General features: G+C 43.8%; 1 protein-coding gene across 4 annotated transcripts in view; it reads right to left on the minus strand.

Annotated features, from left to right (window-relative positions):
- SPSB1 (splA/ryanodine receptor domain and SOCS box containing 1) overlaps nt 1-24452 on the minus strand; it is an 80009-nt gene that overhangs the window by 46687 nt on the left and 8870 nt on the right. The window contains exon 1 of one of the 4 annotated variants that reach the window (XM_031962913.1): nt 22940-23314. The exons of the other annotated variants lie outside the window; for them this stretch is intronic. The gene's annotated coding sequence lies outside the window, so the exon portion shown is untranslated. Of the gene's footprint in view, nt 1-22939; nt 23315-24452 lie in introns of those variants that run through there. 4 annotated transcript variants of the gene reach the window in all.

The following is a 24452-nucleotide window of genomic DNA, read 5'->3' on the forward strand; positions in this document are numbered from 1 at the left end:
TATTTCCTTGCTGTGCTCTACACAAACCCATCCTGCATCTTTGCCAAGAGTACCCTTGGACTTAATCATAGACTAGAACATAATGTAACATTTGAAATTCATATATAGAATATACTTTCTTTCTCAGCTCTACCTTTTCTAATATTCTGAAATGCTTTCAAAGCATGATTCAATTCTATGTAAGACCTTCTTATCTTTTCCCTCACTTCCAATTGGATTTACACTGTATAAAACCTCATATTCATTTATTTTAATAGCTTTTTTTTCCCAAAATACATGCTAAGATAGTTTTCAACATTCACCATTGCAGAACCCTGTATTCCAAATTTTTCTCCTTCCCTTTCTCCACCCCTTCCCCTAGACAGCAAGTAATCCAATATATAAGCATCTGCAATTCTTCTATATCTATTTCCACATGTATCATGCTACACAAGAAAATTCAGATAAAAAAATGAAAAAAAAATTGAACTTCATATTTATTTATCTGGGTCTATTTTATATCCTATCACTGCCGGTGACATAGAATGTAAGCTTCTATAGGGCAGTTAGAGCTCTGTATCCCCAGCATGGAACACAAGAACACAGAGCTTGGTCTTTAGTCAACATTGAATTAAATTAAGTTTTGGTCTATGTTAATTCTCCACCCCCCCCCCCCCCAAGCCCCAAAAGCTGCCCCATCAAATGTAGGAAAAGACAAGAACTTCTTCCTCTCCCCTTCCAACTCAAGAAAGAAGCCCAACTCTTCTGATACATCAGACAAAATTATACATCCAGGGGGATTTTTGTGTTTTGATTTGGTGCCAATAGGTCTTTCAAAGTCAACCAAACCAGACTAAACTTTTAAATGAAGGAAAGCCCCTCCATGCTCAAGTTTTTAGTGGCAGCCAAGGAGCATTGGAGAGAAAGCAGACAGGAAGACTTGCCGAGGGAGGCAGAGGCTGGTTAGGTTAGGGGAGGTCAGTTAGGAAGTTATTTCAACATCACTCAAGAAAATCTTTACCTTTCAGCAATTTTCCTTCTGGGAAAGCAACCATGATGTTGCAATCACACCATCTGAGCAGGCAACGTTGTCTGGACACAAACTCCTCATCATGCACATTTAAGTCTGCTTTTCTACCCTTAACCTTCTAAACCAGGACCCTGCTTTCTGGAAGACTCAGAGACCAGCTAATCAGAACTTGCTTCCCCCAACTCAGCACGGATTCAGGAGCAGAAACCAGGAGGGGCTAAGACATCCACCTGTCATCAGCCGCCTTCCCTGCTTGTTTGGGCTCAAGTCTTCTTTAAATGAAAGAGAAAGGTGGGGGGAAAGAGAGAGGGAGAAGGGAAGGAGAGCAGCCAAGACAGGAACAGGGTAGCCAAATGGTTAGAATATTGGAATCATGGAAATCTGGGTTCAAATCCATCTGGTGACACACTGTGTGACTTTAGGCATGTAACCTAACTTCAATCTTAGATTTATCTACTTGTAGAACCTTGGGCCCTGAAACTCCCTGGGTTTCCATTTTCTCAACAGTAAAATGAGAGGAGGCCATCCTCAATGGCCTTGGAAATCCTTTCCAGCTCTCGAGTTCTGGTCCCATCTCTGAAGAGGGTCGCCACCATTATGGAGACTATTGATAGGAACACTCCACCATAGGCCCCCTCCGAGTGGAGAGATAATGACAGAAATGTCTCAAGAGTGGAAAAGAGCAAGGCTGCTGTTACTCAGGGTGAACCAGAGGAACCAGAAAATCAGGGGCAGCTCTCTGCAAAGCCAAGAAGAAAGGGCCACCCAAGCCGAGCTTCTGAAGAGATAAGGGCTCATCCCTCCCTGTTAACCTTCATCCACAGAATCTTGTCTGTCCAGGAGAGATGTGAACTCGACAAGGGGCAGCCAGCAGGGAGCTGATGGCTAGATTCTCTTTTCTGTTCCAATGGCTTAGTCTTCTAATTTAGGAAAACTAAACAAAAATATTCTTTTTCTCGGGCTGCTCCTTATGTCTGGAATGCCTTCCCCTACCATCTTCACCTGATTAATCTACTTGCCTTTTGGGGTTCTCAAGGAAATGCAACCCACCCCCCCAAAACAGGTTGTACTTTTCTTCTCGACAGATCTTACAGATCTTCTCTAATAGATGGTAAGCTCCTTGCTTCTTTGTCTTTCAATCCCAAGACTAGCTCAGTGCTTGGTACACAGTAGGCATTGGATAAATGCTTGTGGGATAATTAAAACTCAACTTGAACAATAAAGAATCCCCGGGGGCAGAGAAGGGGAGGGGAAGGGAAGAAGTGAACTATCCTGCTTCTAAGGCAGGCCATTCCACTGTGGGACAGCTCCATTTCTTAAAAAGTTTACTTTCACATTAAATCAAAGTCTGCCTCTCTTGGATTGCAAGCTCTTTGAGGGCAGGGGCTGTCTTTTGCCTTTCTTTGTATCCTGGGCACTTAACACAGTGCCTGACACATTGTTGCTATCTTCCTCCTCACACGACCACCAACATTTATATAGCACTTCAAAAGAGCCATAAAATAAGTAAAGGGAGAGGTGGACTAGGATTATACCCATTTTATAGATGAGGAAAGGGTCACATTCAATTCAATTCAGTAAATATTTATTAAGCATCTTATATGTGTCAGACACTGTGCTAAATACTGAGAATACAAAAAGAGCTTATGGTCTAACAGGGAAACAACATACAAACAAAGTTGTACAGAGACAAATATCTACTGGGCAAACAGAAATAATTAAGAGAGGGAAGAAGCCCTGGCTGAAACAAAGGGCCTATGGCAGGAAATCCAAGTCCAAGACTTTATCCTCTGTGGTACCCATTCATTCTTCTAGTCCTACCCCGTATTAACTGTACCCCCAACTCTTCTCGGCTTTCAGAACTCCCTGGACGGTCCTAGTCACGGCCCCATACCTAGTCCACTCTATTTCCCATTGCAGTCAGTCCTCAGCTGGGCAATACAATGAAAAGAATGAGATGGAGCTGCAATCAGGAAGGCCTGGGTTTGAATATTGCCTCAGACATTAGCTGTATAACCCTAAAGTCACTTTAGTGGTTTTGTGCCTCAGTGTCTCCATCTGTAAAATCAGGATAATAATAATAACAGCTACTTTACAGGGGGGTTATAAGGACCACATAACATAAAATACATAAATAATATATTTATGAAATATATGGACCACATGACATAAAATATAGCATATAAATAATGTTTATGAAATGTAAGGACCACATGACATGAAATACATTTATAAAGTATATAAATAATATATTTATAAAATATAAGGACCATATGATACAAAATATATTTATAAAATCTATTAAAGTGAAATATAAATGCTAGCCATTACTATCATTATTGGAAGCACATGTCTTATTTCGGATGGATAATTCTGAGAAAAGGGGGGAGGCAGCAAGGTGAGAAAGAGAAAGCAGACAAAGGATGGCCCCTTAAGAAGCTCCAGGCAGGTGGTAATGACAGCCTGTGCTGGGGGAGGAAGGGAGGGGCAGCCCCACTTGGCTGGAAGACACCAGGATTTGGGTCACTTCCACTCAGCCGTCTAAAGTTAGTGGAGAGAGGAGGGAAGCAGGGGAGGAACCAGTCTGACCACTCGAGGGTCAGGGCCAAGAGGTCAAATGCTCTGGCAGTCCCGCAAGCCCAGGAAGGAGGGGAGGAGTGACTGCTGAGAGAGGTGGGTAGCCCAGATGATGAGTCAGCAGCCTTCTGAGAAACTCCAGTTCTTGCTAAGTGAGCATCTACTCTCCAGGAGTGCCCGGCTGGTGCCTCCCTGAGAAGGTGATGGGGGGGCATTCTGCAGCTGGGAGGCCCATCTCTCAGCCCGGCTACCCCACTCCTTTAGCTTAAGGAGAAGTGGGGCATAAAGGGAGCAGAACTGGATGGGGAGTCGGCTTCAAATCCTTCTCTTTAGCAACTGTGTGACTGTGGGCAAACAGACAAATCTGAGCCTCAGTCAAAATGAGGCAGTTGGACTTAAGGACCTTTGGGTTTTCTTCCAGTCCTATCACTGTGATCCTCTTTCCCTCCTTCTTACTCTCTCTGTCTTTCTCTGTGTGTCTGTCTTCCTCTGCGTTTCTCCCTCTCTCTCTCTCTCCTACGATTTTTGTCACTGTACAGAGCACCCATAAAGGAATTAAATCCCTTTACCAACCAGTGTCGAGATACTTCTGCTCAGCACCTACTCCCAAAAGTCAGTGTATTCTTTAAAAACCCTATAGACACCAAATATGCTCAATTTTCACAGGGGTAACATTCATAGAAAACAGCACAAATGTCAAAAATGTGAATGGGAAATAGGGGGACTAGGCTTTGACAATCACCCAAACCTGTCATCTTTCAGAGGGTATGTTTTTCTGCATATGATTCTTTATAACAAAACATTAATTCTGATATGTACTTTCTCACACAGTAACCATAAACCCATTACATGCAGTACATAAAAACTGGTTAACATGCAAAACATTTTTTTCTCTCTAGTAATTCCCTAGAATTCTGTAACCTTTTGTGCTAATATCTCAAATTCTTAAAAAAAAAAAAAAAAAACCATTTCAGACAATATTCACTTTTCACAACACATGAAATCTACAGTACCATAAATACTTTCCTCCTTGCAGATAAAATGAATCATCAATTCATTAACACCAAAGCCATGGCCAATAGTGGCTACAGAAATTGTGGCCCAAAGTTTATGTAACACCTTTTTTCCTCACTAAGCCACATCACTGATTTTGGTCAATTAGGTTTAGAGCCCTAAAGGGCTTGTACTGTACTTTGATTGCCTAACTACAACCTAAAACTTGAGTTTGAAAGGCAAACCACAAACTATGCAACAAATGCACAAAGAGTTCTTTACAAAGTAGAATGAACAAGATCAGTGAAGTGCCTAGAAAGACATCAGCCCTTTCACAAACTTGTGTGCAACATGCCTCCCAACTGACAACTCAATTAAAATGAAGAAAAGGAAGGAAAAAGGGAGGGAGGGAGGGAAGGAGGACAGAAGGAAAAAAGGAAGGAAGGAAGAAAGAAAGGGAGAGAGAGGGAGGGAGGAAGGAAGGAAGGAAGGGAAGGAAGGGAAGGAAGGGAAGGAAGGAAAAAATGAGAACTGATAAAAGTCACCCAAATGCTTGAAGTGACAAAAGCCAAACGTGCAAATGTTGAGGACTGACTACAGCAGCCTTTTGAAAGTATCAAACAACAAGAAACAAAGTAGATTCGAAGAATAGCTAAACAATTTGTGGTTCACAATGGCAACGAACACTACTGAGTGATATACAATATAATAAAGATTGACAGTGATGATGGGGAATACAGAAGCATGAAAATTAAACTTTTACTGATGCAAAGGGAAGGAGAACAACATACACAATATAAAGGTGAAGAGCAACAACAGCAAAGCCCAAAAGTTTTGCAATCAAGAAGAAATATGAGAAACTACTTCTGACTTTGCTATGGGCATGGAATGGAATACCACACAAAAAATATTAAATGGGTACCATTCTCCCCTTCCTATAGATGAGGCAAACTAATAAGTGACTGACCCAAGGCCGAAAGTGTCAAAGATGGTATTCAAACTCAGGTTTCATTGACCCCAAAGCCAGCGTTTTTTCCTCTACCCCGAGCTGCCTCTGCCAAGTCTCCCTGCCTGCTCTGCCATGTTTAAATTCCCTGCCAGCAACCAAAAGTCTCCTTGATCAGATTGCAAAGTTCCTTATTTCATTGCTTTTAGCATCCTACCAGCTCGAAACATGCAATTTCAGGGGGGATGGGTCTCCCATCAGCTCCTCCTGGCTCTTGGCTCTAACAACGATCAATAGCAGCATTCACTCAGAGCTGCTCTATGCTCTCTTGAGGATTCTGAATTCCCCTCAGCACCCCCTTTTTCTGTTTTCAAGGCTGAAACTTCCTGCCCCCACCCCCAAAAAAGAGAGAAAAACACCAATAATAGAACAAGGAATGTGATGATCACCAAGTGAGTCAATGAAACTTGAAGCATCCAGGTGCATCTACTCGCTCAGCTGGGACGCCTCTGCAGACTAAAATACCACGAGGGGGAACGGCCTTTTTTTGTTTGTTTCCTTTCTTTTTATTTGAGGAGTGGGGGAGGAGGAAGGTGGCTATATTCTGGTAGCTGTAATTAGATGGCTGCTTTTCTCAGTCAGCATTCCAGACAAGATCTCCTCCGAGTTTCTGTTTGGGCTTTTGCAGACAGAGCATATGTCAGAGCTAAATGCAGCATAGAAGATCCAGGTTCAAATTCTACTTAGTAGATATATGACTGTGGGCAAGTTCCCTTCTCCCCTCTATGGACCTCAGTTTCTGTTGTTAACAGGAAGAGATAGCCTGTTTCTCAGGTCCATTCTGGCTTTAAACCTTAATGTGGACTTAATGTGTAGAGATCACATCAAATTCTCTCTTCTCTCTGCTCCCATCTCATTTTATAGATGAGGAAGTTGAGAACCAAAGAAGTTAAATGACCTTAAATAAATGTATATATTCAGAAGAAGCCTTTTTTTTTTTTAATAGAAAAGGAAAGTGGGGTCCAGGGAAATTAAATGAAATTGACATTAAATGGCAGAGCCTAGATTCAAACTCAAGTCCTCTTACTATATGTGTTGCTTCCCTTGTGACACTAGGGATTGACAACAGAACAAGAAATGGGAAAGGAAGGCAGAAAGGTAGCACTTATGTGGCAGGGGGATCAGGAAGACATGTGTGAAAATCTGGCCCTGGATACTTACAAGTCAGCTTCTCGGCCTCAGTTTCTATAAAATGAGACAATAATAGCAAGGTTGTTGTAAGAATCAAAATAGCCTCTTTGACCAGGGAGTTTCCTCTTTGACCTGGGAGTTCTAGAATTTGCTAATATTTTTATTTGGGAACTCTTTCAGAAGGTGATTGGTGGATTCTTCCAATTTTTACTTTGCTCTCTGTTTCTAAGATATCTGAGCAGCATTCCTTTATAATTTCTTGAAATATGATATTTAGGCTCTTTTTTTTTTTTTTTTTTTTTTTTTTTTGATCATGGCTTTCAGGTAGATCAATGATTCTTAAAATCCCTTTTCTGGATCTGTTTTCCAAGTCAGTTGTTTTTCCTATGAGACAGTTTACATTTTCTTCTTTTTTCCTCCAGTCTTAACTTTGTTTTATTGTTTCTTGATGTCTCAAAGGGGCTTTAGCTTTCACTTGACCAATTCTGATGTTTAAGAAGTTGTTTTCTTCCTTGAGTGCAAGAGGCGTTTTATTTCTGTCTTAGCATCCCCAGCACCTGTCAAAATGTCTGATGTATTGTAGGGGCTTAATAAATGGCTCACTGAATGATCTTATCAGACTAGGGACAATCATGAAAGCATCTATGTGCTGGGATGTACAGATCCACAGGAGAGAAAACATAAGTATTAAAGAAAGGAAAAGCTTCTTCTTGCAGAAAGTGAAACTTTATAGCTGAAACCAGAAAGAAGCCAGGTGGTAAAGGTGAGGCAAAGAATCTATCAGGCATGAACCACCAGTGAAATATGTACAGAGACTCCAGGAAGCTTGGGACTAAAAAAAAAAAAAAAAAAAAAATTTGGCATCTCCTGATCATTGGGGGGGGCTTGGATGAGAACAGATCCAGAAAGCACCTCCATCATCAGCAAGAAGCCTTAGAGGTCTCTCTGGAGCCCAGAACTAAGAGCTGATCTCTCAGAGGTCACCAACCCTGACCCATTTACTTTATGGGAAAGAAGTCAAGATCACAGGAGTAAGTGACAGCAACAAGATTCGGACCCCAGGGTGCTTCAGGCCCAGCACCCTTTTAGTCTTTTTCAGGTCCTAAGTTAGTCTGCTATAAGCTTCAGGATTTGGCCACTTGTCCACAGACAAAAGAACATTTGGAATCCCAGCCCAAAAAAAGGTGAAGGGAAGAAGCCAATTACTCCTTTTACTCTGAGGAGAGAGTCTGAAAATAAGAATAAGCTTTCCTCTCAAAGACAAGGAGAGAAGGTTGTGCAAGGCAAGAGCAATTTATTAGTCTAGAATATATGGGGGAGTGGGGAGAAGAAAAAGAGAGGGAAGAGGGTAGGGAAAGACTGACACCTTCGAGCACACAGGGGGAGGAGAAGGGAAGTATAAAGGGAGGAAGAGAGAAAGAGAGGGGGGAAGGAGGAAGGGAGGGGAGAAAGGAGGAAGAGGGGAAGGAGAGAGGGAGGGAAAGGGAGGGAGATTGAGGAACATTTCCCAGGGGCTGGTTCACTGCATCCATGCTCTCCGCAATTCCCAGAGCACCCTCACAAAGGCAATTGTTCTGAGGGTCGGATCAGCAGCAGGGGGGATAGGCGGGAGAGGCTCAGTCTCACAGACATCCCTGCCCACCCCACCCCAGACAGTCCTCGAGACACTTCCTCCCCCTCAACAAAGGACAGCAGCCACCAGGCTGAGAACTCCAAGAATCCCATAAAAACCAACTGGAAGGAGGCTAAGACCTCCAAGGCCTCTGCCCTCCCCTCCCCCTCCCCTGAGCCTCTGCAGCAACCAGGGACTACAAACAGGGGAGAAAGTCTGGAGTAAATTGGCTCTCAGACTTCTCAGGATTCGGAGCTGCTGCCCAATCCATCACCGAGTCACTTTTTATTACTCTCTGAGCTCCAAACTTGGTATCTGAGACCAGAGAGGCAAAACCAGAAATTAAGCCACCTGTCCTCGAGAAGCTTACATTCTATCAGCTCATGGGACTCCAGTCCCCTTATTTAACAGCTGAGGAAACTGAGGCTCAAAGGATGGCTCTGTAAAGCAATCACCCAACAAGTATTGATTAAAGACCATACAGTATGGATACAAGTAGGAAGGATGACTCCATTACTACTGCATTGCACCTGTGTTCTATTGGGGGAGACAATAAGGACATATATAAATGAATATCTCTGTGCTGGTAATTCTCAGATCTATTTATCCAACCCTGACCACTCTCTCTTCTGGCCTCTCATCTCTATTTCCAACTGCCTACTGAACATCTCAAACACATGTCCTGAAGACCCAATACGTTCAAAATGGAACTCACTGTCTTCACTCCCTCCCTACCTCTCCCTTCTTAACTTTCCCATTACTGCCACTGTCAAGGCTTCCACCTTCCTCCTAGGTTCACAACTTGGGCGTCATCCTTCCCTCCTTCCTCTGTGTCCAATCTGTCCCCCAGCCCTACGGATTCTGCCATTACCATCTCTCCTATATACTCCCTTCTATCTCTCTTTTTCTCTTTCTTTTTTTTTTGCTGAGGCAATTGGGGTTAAGGGATTTGCCCAGGGTCACACAGCTAGGAAGTGTTAAGTGTCTGAGATCATATTTGAACTCAGGTCCTCCTGAATTCAGGGCTGGTGCTCTATCCACTGTGCCATCTAGTTGCCCTACCCTTCTCTTTTCTAACACTGCTAGTGCTCTCTTTCTTTCCATATGTTGTGTGTATGTTGGTACATTTGTGTCCATGTGCTCATATTTATATTCTCACACATACACATATGTGTGTGCACATAAATAGAAATTTGCACATATCTATATATACTATATAACATATAGTATGCTACTATAGTTGCTGATAGCCACATACATTTATAAATATTTATAATATCTATAATATCTATGCCTGTGTGTGAATATATATATATATTCACACAATTTTTTGCCCAGTGCCTCTCCCATTAGATTGTTAGTTCCTTGAGAAAGAGGCTATCTTGATACTACTTTTAGTGCTTACTACACAGTAGGTACGTAATAAAATACACATTGTCACATAAAGTGAATAAATACAAAGCAGTGACTAACAAAGAGAAGGGGGATACTAGTCAGCTCAACATTTATTAAACACTTACCAATATCAGTTCAGGAGGAGGGGAAGCCCTGACACACAAGATGGTGGTGATAGAGACGCGGTCTCTAGGAAGCTGAGGTATAGAGGGAAGGTTTTACAGATGTGATCAGGGCAAAGGCGAAGTGAAGGGAAATGAGAGTGGGAAATTAAAAGGGGCAAGTGGGGGAAGTGGAGGAAGAAAGGAGGAACAAGAGGAAGACAAGGAGAGAAAGAAATGACAATCTCAGGTAGGAGACGGGTAAAGCTCCGTAGGGAAACTATTTCTGGTCTGGAGAGTGCCATGTCTTGATAAACATCCCCCACTTTCCATTAGATTCCTGGCTCCAAAAAAGAAATATTTAAAAATGTTTTTTCCTCATTCAGAAGCAGAGCTAGTCAGGAGTACAGAGATATGAGAAAGCCCAACCTTTGCAGATGATTACAAAGCCTTTAGAGAGTCTAATCCAATCTCTCAATTTACAAAATGGGAAAGTTGGGATCCAAACCGGGAATCCCCTTGAACTCAGAGCTGGGTTTCTGACTCAGAGCATCTAAGCCTGAGCCTTTTCCCCTCCACAGAGAAACAACTTGTAGCCTTGACCTTCCTTTGCCTGTTTTAAGCCTGGGCTATAAACCAGTAGAGGAAGAGAAAGAGAATTGAATGGCCCACTCATTCCTTGCCATCCTAGGGACTCTGAAAGTACCGCCACACCACCGAGGCAAGCTTCCCAGAACAAGCCCTGCATTTCCCCCAACCTGTCAGGAAAGGGGGGAGTGAGCCCCACTGTGTCTCCTGCTGGACACCTGGCTAGTCAGGGAACACCCGATCTCATTAGCAGAGCATGTGGTCACTGTCTGGCCAGCCTGGCTTCCTGTCATGCTGTGTGAGCAGTCAGTGATGAATCCCCCTTGATGATGGCACCGGGCCAGGATGTGCTGTTCCAGTAACTTTGAGTGATTCCTAGAAACTTATCAAAAAAAGATGATTCCCCCCAAACAATGACCTCAATCAAAATCATTCTCATAAGGCCTGGTTGAGACTTGCTGGGATTATATCCCTGGGGCACTCATGAGTCTAACCAAAAAGATAAATCCTAAAATTGAATATTAATAGCAATACATAATAATATAAATCACTCCCTTTTCCCCTAGGGCTTTCTCACCCATATCTGTAAAGTTCTTTCTCCCTGATTCCCATAACGCAGACTCGGCTACCTCCTAAGCATTCTCCTTCTTGTGTTTTCCTTAGTAGTTAAATTCTTTCTCACTTGAAATTTACATTTTATATTTATATTACTTTATGTTCACCCGGTTTGGATGCAGTCTCTTCTTCCTTCAAATGTAAGCTCTCCAAATGTAAGGATTAAAGATTAGATTTTTGGTTGGTTTGTGTATTTTTTTTTTTAATCAACACCTGGTATGCAGTAGGTGCTTAATGTATGTTGAATTGAAATATAATAATTATGAAAGGCAATTGTTCTTAGGAGTCAGATTCAAATCCTAAGACAGTTTGTAGCTATATGACCCTGTGCAAATCCCTTAATCTTCTGGACCTCAGTCTTCTCATCTGTAAAGTGGGGAAAAAGGAATGGATTAGATAACCATTAAAGTTATTTAATCTGAGGCAAGTAGGTGGCACAGTGGATAGAACACCACCCTGAAGTCAGGAGGACCCAAGTTTAAATCCGATCTCAGACACTTAACACCTCCTAGCCAAGTCACTTAATCCCAATTGCCTCAACAAAAAACAAGCAAAAAAAAACAAAAACAAAAACAAGCTATCTAATTTTCCAGCTCTCAATCTGCAATCCTACAAAAATGTTCCCCAACAATTATTCTACAAAATAGGGAATGTTTTCTTCTTCCCCTTACAATAGATGGAAAGATTGAGAAACACAAGGAGGTGAAAGTGACTTATCCAGTTATTAGACACGTGACTTTGTCAGAGCCAGGATTCTAATCTGGGTCTCTCCCGACTCCAACTATGCAGCTCTTGCTAAACTATGTGTTTCTCCTTAATTCTTCAGGGAGGAAAAAAAGGTGTCAACATAATGTAACTTTGGAGCCCCGGGAGGTCAGGGGAACAGTACTTGGCCGGGTAGTTTTCAAAGGATTGCAGGAAATTTAAGGAAAAAGTTGGAGCCTCTCAGTGGCTTTGCTCTGGACTGAAATCCAGCACCTGACAAATGAATCCCCGGGGCAGCAGGCAAGGCCAGCTGGGCTGAGGAGCTGTTTGGACAGGAACCCAGAGGCCTCTGAGGTCAGTTAAGGTTCCTGCTTTCAACTCCCTGGTAGAGCTGAGAAAAAGAACAGAGTGGTCCCACTGAAGTCATCACCCAGGGCCAGGGGTGGGGTGGGTTTGATTTCTGAGCACTGAACCACCAGCCAAACTGAGCAAATGACCAGGCCAGCGGGCCCGGAGGGTCAGGATACCTGTTTTCCCTCCCAGTTCTGGCCACTGATGATGTCCCTGGAGAGGGCGAAGGAAAGGGGAAGAAGGGGCAGTTCTCCTATATTTCTCTCCAACCTCACCTTTAAACCAGGTGGAGGCAGAGGAAGCTTTCTGCCTTCCCAAGTTAGCTTGTATAAGAAACAGATTCTTTGGTCCTATGGGCAGTCAGGTTTTTTCTAGCAGTTAATAAGCATTTATTAGGCACCAACTCTGTACTGAGCATTGTGCCTGAATATAGAATACAAGACAAAAGGCAGTCCCTGCTCTTGGACAGGTATGCACAGCGCCTTCACCCTAACTCCAAAGAGCACTTGGAGGTGCCAGGAGGTATCTGGGAGCAGCCCCAGTCTCAATCATGGTCAAGTGATGCAAAGAGCCAGCTGATGCCCATGGACCACACTCTCTGGCCCATGTGAACCCCCCTATTACTGGTCCAGCTACCGGGGCTGTAGGGAGATCAAGGCTCTAAGAGACTCTGATTGTACCAGGGATGGGGCGAGAGCTGACAGTTACCCCAAGAAATTCCTGGATGAGTAAACCAGTGCCGGTTACTATCCTCTCTGTGACTTACTTGAGCTTTCCAAGAGTCCTACAGCCTATCAGAAGCAGGATCTGCAAAGCTCACTAGCCATTAAGCCAAACCAACTTTCTAATATGTTGTATTTTAATATAGAAATAGCATATAAATTGTATTTTTGTTTAATAATAATAATAATTTAATAATTATAAGTGTTTAATAATAATTATTTCAAAAGGGGGAGGCGTTATCAACTAGGGAAGAGAAGTCAGGGAAAGACCTCATGTGGGAAATAGTCTCTGAAAAAAATGGGAGCCTCCAAAAGGTGTAGGAACATCCTGTAAACCTTCAATCAATATCAAAACCAATCAATAAGCATTTATTAAAAGCACCTACTATGTACTAGGCACTGTCATATGAGACAGACTCTAAAGCAGCCTAAATTCTATCTGCCTGCATTACATCACTGCCATCAATCAATCCACAAACATGTATTAAAAGCACCTACTCTGCGCTAGGTACTGTCACATGATACAAAGAATGGGACAGAACACTACTCTCCAGCAGCCTATATGCTATTTGCCTGCATTATATTACTCCCATTAATCAACCCTTAAACGCTTATTAAAAGCACCTACTATGTGCTAGGTATACAAACACTCTATAGTCTTATCTGCTTGTATTACACTACTGCCATTAACATTATGTTGTAGGTGGGGGACAGTAGAAGATTTCCGATTGTCCAAGATTCCAGGAGGGACCCAGAAGGCTCTTGAAGGATGCCAACCCCACGTTCCTGGTAAACAATGGAGCAGACTAAATGCCTGCTCAGACATAATACCAATTAATAAAAACTTCACAATAAGAATTTTTTACTAGATGTCACCAAAACGAGGACTCATCGTTTCCAAGCTACTGGGAACCCAAGAGCTTTCAAAATCAGAGATGGAGCAGCAGGCTCAGCAACATGAGACAATAGGAAGCATCCCTTCTGCTCGGTTACTGGAGCTGTAACGAGGATGGGCCCCAGGTGGACGAGTTTGGAGCCTAATATTTGTATTTATTTATAGGCGCTGGATATGCACTTGAGGGTTAGAAGACCTGAATTCGAATCCTGCTTAGTGACCTTGGACAAGTCAAGCCTAAGTTTGCTCATATGTTAAAATGGAACTGATTTTTTCCTCTTAAAGCAATCAGGGTCAAATGATGAGCCCAGGATCAGAGTCTAAGGTTGAATGTGAATTCTGGTTTTCCTGTCTCCAGGGCTGCAGCACTATCCACTGCACTATAGCTGCTCCCATAATGGGGATGATTAACAGCATCTACAGCCTGAGTGATTCTGAGGAGCAAATGAGGCAGTTCTAGTAAAAGGCTTAGCAGATCTTAAAGCAGAGCCCAAATCCTAGCTATTATTTATTATTACTATGCAATTACAATCTTATCCCAAATGGGGTCCCGAGAGTGGGATTCCACTGAACAACTTCACCCAGCATGGCTGAGGGGCCTTCCTCTATAAGGACCTGGGGGTGGGGAGGGGGGAAGGGGGAGAACTGCTCCTCTGCCCCCCTGCTGAGTCACCCTCCTCCATCTGGGCTCTCTCACAAGTGATTCAGCAAGGCTACTGGCCAAGCCTGCCCTGCTGCCCAGCCCACAAATGAGGGGGGCCAAATCCTGGCCCAGCGAATGAAAAGTCACATTATTGGGGGGGAGAGGGGCACGGTGGCACTATGGATGTAGAAAGATGGACTAAGGTGTGGAGGGGGAGGAAGATGACTAAAACATCCATCAGACCCAGAGGATGAGTCAGCACAGGACGGGGGAAGGGGGGAGGGTCTCACACCTCAGCTGTTACTTCCTATTTATGTAACCTTCCTTCAATAAGTCATCCCCTCTGGGAACCTCAGTTTCCCCTCCTTCTAGAGAAGCATGGGGGCTCTGTTATAGGCCCTTAGTCTGAAAATGGCTAGGGGGTCAGTGGGAAGTTTCCCCTTTCTATAAAGTGGGGTTCAGTGAGATGTCTCCCCTCTATAAAGAGGTTCACTGAGAAATTTCCTCTCTACAAAATGAGGTGTTGTGAAGTCTCTTCCCCCTATAAAGGGATTCATTGAGAAGATTCCCCTCTAAAAAGTTTCAATGAGAAGCTTCCCCCTCTACAAAGTGAGCTTCAGTGAGAAATCTCCCCCTCTTTGTAGACCTCCAATAAAGATCAGGGCTGGGTGTGAATTCTCTCCCTCTGTAAGTCAGCCTCCCTTCCTCTAAATGATTGGACAAGAAAGGCTCCCAGTCTCTGGGTCAGTAACCCCCTTCTAGGAAATGGGAGGGTTTATACCTTTGAGGTCCTTTCCACTCCTGCCATTATTACCAAACCCTAGATTTGGGCACTGTTCACAAGGGAGTTACTTTAAAAGATTAAGGGGGACTCAAGCAAAGAAAAAAAGAGCACATTTTAAAAATACCCCCCAAATCTACTCGGTACCTGGTCTGTCTTCCCCCAGGAGACGCCCACGGAGGGTTTCATTTTCACTTTAAGGATTTCAGATTTCCGAGGCAGAAACGTTACCATCATGAGATGGGGGACGTTCTCCAGCCTCCCCTGTCCTCATCTACCCCACCCCCCTTTCCTTCTGGAGGGAAGCTAAGGACGGCACATAGCTGGGATAGTTTTCCCTCTGGACATTGAGAAAGCAGGGAGTCTGTGCCCAGGAAGAGAGAGAGCAGCCCCAGCCCACTTAAGAGGGGAATTCCAGCACCCATTGGGCCTGGCTGGGGCTGAGGGGGAGGGAAAGGACAGACTGGGCTGGGGGAGGGGAGCAAGGGGCCCTCCAAGGCTCCTCCAGGCCCTTGAACTGTTTTGAGAGGGCCTAGAACAGGGGGAGCTCCCCCACGACCCAAAGCAGACTCCACGAGAAATGTCAAGTGGATCTCCCAGCATTAAGTGGGCCAGATCCTCCTTCTCTTCTCCCAGTTGACCACTTCCCTTCTTACTCCAGATGCACTTAATTTCATCTGTGCTGAAGCTTTTAAATAAATTTCATCATATACCCTTGTCACTGTATGGGGCACTTACTGAGACAAGTCAACTCAAAGAGCATTTATTAAACATCTACTGTGTGCTGAGCATTAGGAAGACAAAGAAAGCCAAAAACAGCCTCTGCTCTCACAGAGCTTATGATATAAGTGTAAAGAGCTAAGTCCAAGGAAGATACAGGCAGGGTAAACTGGAGGCAATCTCGGAGGTTATTAGGGGTGACTTTACCCCTCACATTCATGACGAAATGAGAGAGAAGGTACTGCAGAACAGGGGGACAAGCACCAGACTGGAAGGCAGGATCTGCCCCCGAATATCTGGTGTAATTCTGTGGCAAGTCTCAGCTGTAATGATGAGGATGTTTGTATCCTTAGCCCAGAGCTTGGCACTGAGCAGGCATTTATTTACATGTTTATTAACTGACTTTCCAGTTTTAAATCTAGGATCCGAAGGCAATCTCCACGGAATTCAAAAACATCTCTCATTTCACCACCCAAAATATGTGGGGAGGAGGGATGAAGGTCTGTTCTCATCCTCTGCCTTTTAAAAGGAAAAAGAAAGAGGAGGGAGGGGAAAATAGAAATGCGAAGAATGAGTTAACATTAAGATTTTTTAAAGTTATAATTCCATGAGACATCACACAAAGACCACTGGATGCAAAGGATTAGTCACCAGCTTAATGAGAGGAAACCAGTGACTTTTCAGGGAAAAATTATTTATAATCACAGTTATTTTATCTGGCTTGTGAATTTTCTAGCATGACTTAGTACCAGAGAGAAAATTCATCTTTCCCACCGGATGCTGGTATCGACTCCCCCTTCCCCTGGGCAGGAAACGAGGAGACGCCAATTGGCCCAAATCCTGTGGGGATGCCCTGGGTCACCCAGGACAGTCATGGGACCTGCCCAGCCGGGCACGTCAGCCTTCCTCTTACCTAATCAACTCACCAGATTTATGAGGCTGTTTGTTTTTTATTATCACTATTTTACAAGCACCCTGGCCTAAATGAAGCATAAATACAGAAACAATGACAGACTTTCTATGGGGATTTTGTGTAACTTGGAGAAGCTGCTCATTGTTCTGAGCTGGCTCACACATTGTGGATCTCACACCCCTCACCTGACTCACATCTTTTACCTTTCTTTGTATCTCCCTGTGCCAGACATACAGCAGACACTTAATAAATGCTTACTGACTGACTTATTGACTCATTAGCTGTCTCCATGGCTGTCTCACCTGCACCTTACAGAGTTATCTTTCTGTCTTAAAGATCTTACATTGTTCAGGGAACCTTTTCCTATCCCCCGCCCTCAAAGAGCCTTCCCTTCTCAGATAATAAACATTTTGTCTCCATCATGATGATAGAAGAAGCTCCTTGAGGGGAGTGTTTTGTGCCTTTCTTTGTATTTCCAGCTCTTAGCACAGTGCCTGGCACACAGTGGGTAAGTGCTCAATAAAAACATGTTAACTCCCTGCCTGTGTTTCACAAGAAATGTAATAATGTACCTTCTTACAGTTATTTGTGGAAGCTGAGAAAAGATTTTTAGAAAGATAAAGAGACAGAGAGGGAGAGATGGAGGAGGGGGAGAGGGAAAGAGAGGAGAAAGGAAGGAAGAAGAGATAGGGAGAGACGGAGAGAGACGGAGAGAAGGGAGAGGAAGAAAAAAGGAAGGAAGGAAGGGAGAGAGGGAGGGAGGAAGGAAGGAAGGAGAAAAGGAGGGAGGGAGGGAAGGAAGTTTTTGTAATTTTCAGTGTTATTCTCACTGTATAGTTTCCACTGCTCAGACTTCTAAAAACAACATTGCTACAGTGTGTCCATTGCAAGAAACAACATTTTTTTCAGGAGAATGGAAGCTCCTTGAGGGCAGATATAGTTTCTTTGTTTTTAAGATTGTAGCAGAACTAGCTTTCAGTAGGCACTTCATTAATGCTCAAGCTGAAAAACTCCTTGAGTAGCTCTTAGAAATAAAGGAAAAATCCAATGAATAGATGCAAAGTAAAGTATGAAGAACCAGGAAAAACTAAATCCATGCCCACACAGTGTCCCAAAAGGCTCAGTGACGTCTTAAGGCACTAACTCTTTAGGGACAACAGGTATAAGTTGACAGTGTTCCGCTTCATTGTGTTAAGAAATTCTTTCCATCGGCAGTGTTGCGGTCATTGGTATCTGTATATGTGTATTATGTGTTCATGTATTTTTTCATCCATGTATATGTACACATATGGATTCTTAAAGGCGAAACTGACCATCAACATATATTTTTCCAAATACACGTAAAGATAGTTTTCAATATTTGTTTCTAAGATTTTGTTCCAATTTTTTTTTTCTCCCTCTTTTACCTCCACCCTCCACCAAGTCAGTGAGCAATCTGGTCGAGGTTATATATGTATAATCCTTTTAAAGATATTTCTATATTTGTCAACATGATATAATGTTACCAATTGAGTGCGGCCCTGGGAGAGGCCAGCGTACACCTTTCCTCTCTGCAGACGTGGAGGGCTAGGGAAGAACATCCCACTCACTGCTACATTTGGTTACTATGTCTATTAATTCTGGGGAACTGCCCTTCTTTCCCTCCACCCCCTTTTATTTAGTCTATTTTACTAGGGGAAGGCTCAGGGAGGAATATAATTGGAAAGAAACCCCAAGAGGAGCATAGGAATCAAGTCCCTCCCACAAAGCCCAGGAAGAATGCTTCCAACCCTCCTAACTCCATCAGGGTTAACGGTCAGGACCTCGGGGTCTCCATTTGCCAGTTCATTCTTTCTCAGAAACACATCGATGCTCTGTGAATACACGCTATGTAAATCCATGTTATGCAAAACTAAAATTATAATTTTTTTTTTAATAACAAAGAGCACACACAGACACATACCACCACCACCCACTACATTCTTCGCCTCTTGGACTGTGACTGAGTTTAGCAAGAGGCAATATAGGACCTGGCTAAAAATAGGCAATTTCCCACCAAACCCCGGCAAGCTGAGCGGATCACATCATTTCTACTTCCCAGCAGGGAAGGAGGCTGTGCTGCTCGAAGCCACCGAGCCCCGGAGGAGATCTTGTCATAAGGATAACAGCATCCCCTTTCTCCTCCCAGGTATCCAGGTTATTAGCATCAGCAGCAGGAAACACTACCGAGTCTTCCCAAGCCACACTGGCCAGCTGAGGCTGACCCCCAGTCTCTGAAAAAGGGTGGGGGGGTCTGACTGGTTGCAGGATGGGAGGACGGGCCAATCTTGGGGCTTGTTTCCAATACAAACACACTTGGCCCTTCATCCCCTTGCCACTCAGTCATACCTGACACCCTGTGACCCCGTTTGGGCTAGGAATAGTTTGTCATTGTTTTCTCTGGCCCATTTCGCTCTATCCTGACCTTATTCTAAGCTTAGACCTCTCAGGACATTCATAACCCAACCACACATCTGGGACACCCAAAGAGACAAGTCACACTGGGAAAATTCTACACACTCTCAACCCCTTATTGTTTTGGGGTGGGACAGAACGGGTTCTCCCAAGATGGACAGGTATGGATGGCTTGGGGATCTCATTACCTTCCTTCCTCCTACTTTGTCTCTGGTCATCCAGACTGGAAATCACCACGTGGGCCATCTTCCCAGGAAAGGTCAGAAGCCCTGGGTTCAAATCCCGTATCTAATCTGGGAACGCCACTTAAACTCGCATAACTCATCTGCAGAATGGGGATAAATAACCCCCATGTAAGTAGTTCCTAAGGAGTGGAGAAGGAGGGCTTGCTTTATGTTTTCTGATTCTGGCTAGCAGGCTTTTTAACTCAAGAGTCCCAAAGAGAAAGCAATAAACCAGTGATGAGACCAAAAGTAGTTAGCACCTTTCAAAGCTCTGTTACAGGAAAATCATGCAAGACTCTCTTGCTCTCTCTGAAGGGAATTTCCATACTGGGGAGTTCCCCAATAATTAAAAAAAAAAGCCACAGGTCAGATCAAATCTTAATAAGAAATGATAAAAAACATTTATATAAAAGTATTTTTTAACTTTGTAAGGCACTCACCCTCTGTCCTGGGAACCACCACATCAGTCACACTTCCCCTCCCCAAACCAGGCAAGCCAGACTCAAAACTATGACATGTGACCTCTCCAAGATCACACAGCCTGGACTAGGAGCCAGGTCCTCCTGCCTATACTACAACACTATGTCCAGTCTTCCCCTGGACAAATGACCAATCACTAACGTAACACCTAACATTTATGTAGCACCTACTGTATACTAAACATTGTACCAAGCTCTTTAAAAATATTTCATTTGATACTCTCACAACTCCAGGAGGTTAAGTATTATTATGATTCCCTTTTTACAGATGAGGAAACTGAGGCAGGTAGTGTGTCTGAAACCAGATTTAAACTCAGTTTCTCCTACCCGAAAGTCTGGTGTTCTAGTTACTTTAACACCCTCTAAAGTGGCCTTATTTCATTCAAGGCATCCCCAATTGTCTTGGGTTTCACACTCCTCCTGCGTTAGGATTGAACTACATGGCTCCCGGGGGTCCCTTCTGGCTGGGACTGGGAGGACGAGGCCCCCTGGATAGAAATCGCCCCCTCTGTGCTGCAGGCAGCCCCATTCGGCCTCCCTCCTTGTCCTCCGCACCTCCAGGCAAGCTCTGTGGAGCCCTGTTCTCAGGATGCCAGGCACCAGCCATTCAAGAGCAGATGGCAGAACTAATGGGGCTCTTGTCCCTTTGCTCCGGTCAAGGCAATTAAATCACGCCACTGATGGAACATTAGCAGGGAGCCATTGTCCGAGATCACCAGACCAGACAAAGACGGCTTCCCCTTTCCAGGGCCTTCAGAAACCATGAGAGGAAGGGGCGGTCCAGGAGGACACGGCTCATCACAGTCCCTGGACCTGTCCTAACTGCTGTCCTAACAGTGCCCGTGCTGGCCACGTCAATCCAAGTGGGGGGCTCTGGGGGCGTGTTTGATGACCCTTCCTAAAGGGGCTCAAAAGAAGTACAGCCCCAAGACTCCCCCACCCAGCCCAAGGCTCAGACTGTAGCAGGGGAGTGATATGGGAACAGAAATAGAGGGAAGACACAAAAGTAGAAAAATGAGAAGGGGATATAGTGACCCAGCTAGACAGAGCTCCAGATTAGAGCCAGTGACTCAGCTCTAGTGCAAATCTCAGCTCTGCCGCTCACCAGCTGAACAACTTTGGGGAAATAATTTCTATTAGCCAGGCCTCTGTTCCCTCATTCTTTAAAAAATAGAAGCTGGATTGAGGGGTCTTCAAGGATCACATGATACATGCAGGATGGGGGGTAGTCAAATATAATAATTCTGGAAAGGTTAAGAAAGGCTTTAAATGCCAAAAACATTTTAAAGTTCCCTTCTCTCTTTCCCTTCCAATGCTATCTCTTCTTCAAAAATCCAGCTCCAGCCCCTACCTTTTTAATAAACCCACTCACCAGAATTCCTCCCTTCTCTGAAATATCTTAATTAAAATTTTGTTATACCCAGGTAATATATATATTTTACATTTAATTCATATTTTCATTTGTTTTATATAATTTAACCTCCTTTTTTCTAATTGCTCATTGCGTGTTAGTTCTGATTAGATGATCAAGTCATAAACTTCCATCTGCTCTTGACCTCTGCAGTCACTTAACATCTATGGACTACACTATTGCTTCTTCATTCTTTTCTACTCTCAACTCCTTTTTGCCTAAGAAATTTTTATGTATATTGGTATATAAAATAGGTGTGCAAATCAATCTTTATGGATAGTAAATCATAATTTCTAGACTCCCACATTCAGTTATGAGACCCCATATGGGTTGAAAACCAGAGTTTTAGAAGCTGGGGGCTAGAAATCCCCCCAAGGTATCTTACTTAGAAGGTCCTACATTAGTTCCTCTCCTCAGTTTCAAAGGTGATAAATTCTTTGTGCAGCCCTTTCTGAATAACAGTTATTATTAGACTGAGACAATACTATCTGCTAATCCATTCAGGAACTAGCAATGTAGGCAGCAGGGAAATAAAGGGTTAAGTGTCTGTCCCCTGTTAAATTTTGGTGGGAAATTTAACAAAAGGATAGAAAAGACAGACCTCCGACAAGAAACAGCCCCCAACACCATCCATTAGGGCAAAACTGAGCTGGCTGCCCAATCCAGCCACCTGCAAGGCAAATTATTTATAGCAAGAGAGAATTAGAGGGAGTGGGGGTGGAGAATTAGCCATTAAGGGGAAAGCCAGTTATCTACCCAGACATCCAGCTGCTGACCCCAGATAAGGTTAACAGCAGCCAATAATGAATAAGTAATTATCACCAGAGGCTTTCAAAGGTAACCTTCAAGAAACCCAATCCTATCTCTCCAAACCCCTGCTTAGAACCAGCATCATTGACTGGGTCTTGAGAATAAAAGGAACTTGCAACACTGACATCCCATAATCTCGTCCGATTCAGTATCTGATTGCTTACAAAGGTACCGGGCTCATTTATCACAGACAGCCCACCCGGGGGCCCTGCTCCCACCCTATCCTCCTTCCTTCCATCCATCCATCCTCATGTTACTGAGATCTAAAGCCAGGAGGGGGTGAGAGCAGACAAGCATGGAGACTTCCATTTTTAAGGAAAGGTAACACTTCCCTTATCAAGGCCACAGTCAGAAAGGCTGGTGGATCAGCCTTTTCCAATAGCACAAGGAAGTAGATGGAAGAATTGTAAGCATCTATCAGCTTCTCCTTCCTCAGGGAAAACAATTCACTCCAGGAAAGATGAGCAAGACCTTTTATCAATTACTGACTCCTTGGAAGGCAACCAAGACCGTGTCTGAATTTCCCAGTCACCTCATTCACCTCCTTACACACAACTCTGGAGGAGACATATAGCCTTCTGGGGGATAAGGGGCCAACCTGTGATTTCACTGGTCTGGAGGGAAAAGACTCTAAAGTTGACTAGAGTCTTGGCAATGAAGAGCTAACAGGGCTGAGGGATGTGGCCTCCACCATCCAATGTTATCAAAGGCCAGTCTCATTTATAGGCCGACTCGCCAGTAACTCTAATGAGCCTGCCTAATTAAAGAGGTGGATTTTTGTTTTTTGTTTTTTTATTTAATTTCTTCTGAATGGTTCTAAAGTACCTTGAGATATCTCATTCTGCAGCCTGGGTGAATCTCCCTTTGACCAAAAACCTGGGCTCCCAAAGTTCTGCTGCTTAAGCCTTGCCAGAGTGGGCATTTCACAAAGCTGGGGTGTTAGGTATATGTCTGCTCTTATTATTACTATAATTATGATGTCACAGCCTCGCGGGAGCCTTCCTGTCTTAAAGCTTTAAATGAGGCTGGACTAAGCCAGCCTCTAAAAGGTCCTTTCCAGCTCTAAACAAAACAAACAAACACAAACAACAACAACCCAAAAAACTCTGATCCTGTAATTAAGGGATTCAACTAAAGTTAGACAGAATCAGCAGCAGATTGTAGAATCAGAGATTTAGAGAAGGGAAGGAGGGAGGAAGGAGAGAGAAAAGGGAGGGAGGAAAGAAGGAAGAAAGGGAAGAAGAAAAAGGGAGGGAAAGAAACTACCATTTTAAAATAACCTATTTTGTGTTAAGCACTTTACAAATCTCATTTTCACAACAATCCTGAGAGGTAAGCGTTTTAATATCCCCACTTTACTGTTGAGGAACCTGAAGCAGATAGAAGTTAACTGATTTGCCCTAAGATGCTAATTATCGACAGTCAGTCCACAATATTCCCAAACCACATAAAATATAATTGAAAAATATTAACAATAAATAAAAATACTTTAACATATTTAACATGTAGGGGTCTACCTGCCATCTGGGGGAGGGGGAGGAAGAAGGGGAAAAGTTAGAACAGAAGCTTTTGCAAAGGTCAATGTTGAAAAAATTACCTATGCATATGTTCTGTCAATAAAAAGCTATAATAAAAAACAATAAAAATATGATAAAATACAGGTGGTATAATATTTAGAAACTCATTCATCATGAGGTCCCAGGGATCATTTTGTAACAGGTGGTCACTACTGCTCTAGACCTTTCTCCTCATTTCAAATATGAGGATACTGAAGCTCATACAGGGGGCAAGAAAGGGGCAGAGCTGGGATCTGGACCCGCTTCTCTGCCTTCAAGTGTAATATGCCAAAGTCTAGCCCCCATAGCTGCCCCCTCTCAACTCAGAATTCTTCCTTTTATATCCCAAGGCAGTGTGGTCCAGCACAGGCAGAAAGGTCTCCTTGGGGAGGAGCTGAGCTGGATGCCTCTAAGGTCTCCCAAGTGGGAGGCTCCCAGCTGGTGACCTCAGATGGGGAAGCCCAGATTGGAGACCTTTTCCCTGGTCCACGAGATGAATGGACTGTTCCTGCAAAGCCTGGAATCCGCAGCTTTATCCGACACCGGCATCCGCCAGGCCGCGGCCCCTTCCAGCGCGGGCTCACGTGTGAATAGTTCCACCCTCTGTGCCAGCTAATTAGAGAGGGCGGCAGCCCTCACAGCTCCGTGCGGAGCACGCAACTGCCCACAAAACAATCCCAGAGCTGTGGGCCATAAACAATAACTAACCGGAGGAAAGGAATCAGCTGGAACGCTAGACTGGGAGTCAGAAGCCCGGGGTTCAAATTCAAGCTCTGTCACAT

This window comes from Sarcophilus harrisii, chromosome 3 (genome assembly GCF_902635505.1).
Source record: "Sarcophilus harrisii chromosome 3, mSarHar1.11, whole genome shotgun sequence".
Taxonomy (NCBI): domain Eukaryota; kingdom Metazoa; phylum Chordata; class Mammalia; order Dasyuromorphia; family Dasyuridae; genus Sarcophilus; species Sarcophilus harrisii.